This window comes from Pinus tabuliformis, chromosome Q (genome assembly GCF_031772625.1).
Source record: "Pinus tabuliformis cultivar Carrire ecotype Pingquan chromosome Q, CPIR1, whole genome shotgun sequence".
NCBI classification, from domain to species: Eukaryota; Viridiplantae; Streptophyta; class Pinopsida; order Pinales; family Pinaceae; genus Pinus; species Pinus tabuliformis.
This window is the reverse complement of record NC_142296.1, coordinates 820,425,252-820,429,295: the sequence shown is the minus strand read 5'-3', so window position 1 is coordinate 820,429,295 and position 4,044 is coordinate 820,425,252.

Here is a 4,044-nt window from a genome sequence, read left to right as displayed (position 1 = left end):
AACTTGCTTTGTGATTGCAAGTACTGTAAGGGCTGATGGTCGGTATGTATAACAGTTTCTTTGCCCATCAAATAGTGTTTCCACTTTTTGACGCTTTGTACCAACGCATACAACTCCTTATCATATGTAGGATAATTTACAACAGCACCATTAAAAGTTTCAGAATGAAATGCAATAGGCTTACCATGCTGTAGAAGAACTGCACCCATAGCATAATCACTAGCATCTGTTTGTATCTCAAATGGCTGTCTCAAATCCGGTAATGCAAGGACTGGAGCTGAACTAATCTTCTCTTTCAAAGATTCGAAAGCTTTTTGCTGCTTGCCTCCCCATTGGAAAGCATGCTTCACACTTGTCACTGCATGCATAGGAGCTGCTATAGAAGAGAAGTTAGAGATAAACTTCCTCCAATATTGAGCTGCACCCAAAAAACTTCTTACCTCTGTTATGGATTTGGGAGTAGGCCACTTCACAATAGCCTCAATCTTAGCAGGATCAATTCTCAAAGCACCTCCTCCTACTATGTGTCCCAAATAAACCAAAGAAGTCTTTCCAAATTCACACTTTGACATTTTAAGAAATAACTGATTCTTCTTCAAAACATCAAGTACTTTTCTAACATGCATGACATGATCTTCTCTAGACTTGCTGAAAATTAAGATGTCATCTAAGTAGACAATAACGAAATCATCAAGAAAAGGACGCAAGACATCATCCATTACCCGCATGAAAGTTGCAGGTGCATTGCACAAACCAAACGGCATCACAAGCCACTCAAAGAGTCCTTGTTTGGTTTTAAAGGCTGTCTTCCATATGTCACTTTCTTCAATTCTTACTTGATGATATCCACTACGCAAGTCTAACTTAGTGAAATATCGAGCATCTTTCAGCTGGTCTAGCAAATCATCTATCCTTGGGAGTGGGTAACGATTCTTTACCGTTATCTTGTTCAAGGCCCTGAAATCAACACACATACGCCAAGTGCCATCTTTCTTTGGAATCAATACAATCGGTGACCCACATGGCGAAGTACTTGGCCTTATGAAACCCTTGTCCAACAAGTCCTTGATTTGCTTCTTTATTTCAGCATTCTCCATAATAGACATGCGGTACATGCCTATGTTTGGAAGAGGACAATCTGGATGCAAATGGATTTCATGCTGAATATCCCTCTTAGGAGGCAAACCTGTAGGCTCCTGAAACATCTCATGATATACATCAACTACATCATACAGATCTGATTTAAGTTTTGGATCACAATTGTCAAATGACTCATGATTCACATCAACCTTGGGCTTAATCATAAGAAGAACAAAATTCTTACTTGAATTGACCAGCCTTTTTACCTGTCCTGCATTCACCATCGCTATATTTGTCTTCTTGCGATGAGCTCTAACAATGAACTCCTTGCCATCTTTGAACAGATGATACTTGTTTTCATGGCGATGAAAGATAGCTTTCCTGTCAAACAAGTAAGGACTTCCCAAAACAATTCCTGCTATATCAAAAGGTACCACATCAAGTTCAACTGTATCAATAAAATGTGCAGTAATTGCAAAGCGCAATGTGCACTTTCTTGAAACTTGTAAATTTGCATCCTTGCAAATCCATCCAAGTGGATATGGCTTCGGATGTGGAACGGTCTCAAGTTTAAGCTGCTTGACCAAGTCCTCGGATATAAGATTTGATTGTGACCCACTATCAAAAAGTGTGTCAATTTTAGTATGTTTTGAAATCACCCTCACATGAAACAGTTCAATTCTTTCTTCCTCATTAGGAGCTTGTACATGGCAGTTTGAGGTACTAGTGCTGGCTTGAGTTTCAACTTCTTTTCCCTTCAAGTTTTTCAAACCCATGGCTGTAATTTTGGTTTCATCACCTGAATCTTCCCCTAAATCTTGTGGTGTAGATGTAGTAGCAGCAGTTTTCTGTTTCCCTTTGGATTTGTTAAATTGAGGTCTTTTTTCAGGATATAATTTCCAACAGTTTTTCTCCTCATGGCCTGGTTTAGAACAGTGTTTACATATCACTTTCTCACTCTCCTGTTTGACAGATGCATTCTTTTTTCCTTTTCCCTTAGAGGTTTTCTCTTTGCTTTTCCCCTTGGGGGGCTTGTTTCTACCCTCTTCAAATGTGTTTTTTCCCCTTGCCTCTAAATGGGTAGCTTGGACACAAACCTCGTCCAGGCTAGTAGGGTTAAACATCAAGATGGTGTGTCTAAGGTAGCTATGCAAACCACCAATGTATTTCAGCAAGGTGTCTTGGGACTGTAAATCTACCCCTAACAAGAGAGCTCTTCTCCTGAATTCTTGGGTGTAGTCTTGGACACTTTGACCCTTAAGTTGTCTGAAATTTTGCCAGTTCATAATGGCTTTCTGCATGTGAGCAAGAGGATAAAATTGCTTTTTAATGGCTAACAGAAATTCAGGCCATGTTAAGGTAACCTTACCAAATTTCTTGATCTCCTCTTTAGTCTTGGCTTCCCACCAGACTAAGGCTGCTCCATCCATTCTCAAAGAAGCCAACTGAATCTTTGTGGCATCATCATGCATATTTTGGATCCTCAAGTAAACCTCCAACTGCCTAATCCAGTTGTCAAGCTTTTCTGCATTCACTTCACCATTAAACATAGGTAATTCGAATTTTACATCAAGCTTTAAAAAAGGACTTTTTCCAGAGGATCTATGCTTATGAACAGAAGAAGACGAAGATGAAGAGGAAGAAGGTGAAGATGGGGGTGGTGGATCACCATTTCCTCCATGTCCTTTCTTGGAATGATCATCATCCTTCTTACCTCCTGAAGAGCCTTCTCCTTCAGGTGGATGTTTGGACCCTTCTCCAGACAATTTCTCATTTCTTTCTTGGTACAATATCCTCACCATTTCAGTGAGATCTAAGAAAGCCTTTCTGAAGACTCTTTCTTCTTCTCTTGAATCTGTCTCTAGAGGAATTTCTCCTCCATGCTCAGACATCCTTGAAGCTTCTGCTGAGACTCTTGAGGGTGAAATTGAAGGTGTAGGTGATGGCTCTCTGGCCTTCCTTGACTGAGGATTCTCTCTTTCTCTAGTCAACTGTCCTTCCCCTCTTTTAAGTTTCAACCTGGTCAGCATCAATACTTGCAAGACAGTTAGAAGATCTTTGCACAAAAACCCTGAGCTCTGATACCAACTTGATCTGAATATGAAACTACTTGAAATTCGTTTGCAAGGTATTCAATTCAGAAATAAACATATTTAAAAGCTTCCCATGTCTTGCAGAAATGAAACACATGAACTTTTCAGCTGATTACAACCCATTTAAGCATAGCAGAATTATTTCTTTTTACTGTTTAACACATAAAAACGAATTTGTTCTGCAAAATAAACCAACCACATATGCACAAGAAGTTGATAAAGCAGTTCACCCCCTCCAGGGCTACGTCTGCTGGGTCCAAAGCCTCCAAATGGGCTTGTCCTTGTTTTTATTAAATGCTCAAATTGAAAATACAGCTGAATAGAAGCATCTACAGGAGAAATAGATGGTAGAAATGGATTCAGAACACATGAATCCTTCAGGATTGACTATTGGATCACCTCCAATGGATACCTGCAACCCTGTACAGTCTTCCCAATACTGGCCCCTGGTGGCTCCTAGAACTTTCACGGCTCCAAAACGTATGCAAATGACCTCTGATGGCTGTAAGACCTGCACCAATGGCTTCAGAAGGTCGAAATTATCCAAAATCAAAAAAAAAATTCGTCCAAAACTGATTTTCTGGGCCAAAGTTATGGCCATTTACTCCAGACTGCCAGTTTCCCCTAAAAGCACTCCAGCTAACTTTAGCTAACTGCAGTTAACCCCGACAAATATGGCAATTCCGCCAATTTTGGAGCGCCTCCGCCAAAAACTCCGCCATATCTGCAGTTACAATAAATGTCTTCCTCGGGTTGCGTGCTGACCGTTGGGCTGGCGGTTAGCTTAAGCTCCTGGTTCCGGGTCAAGGTCATATGGAGGGCGGGCTGGCCCTTAGGGGCTGGCCCCCTTTGTTTTCCCGCCCATGAAATT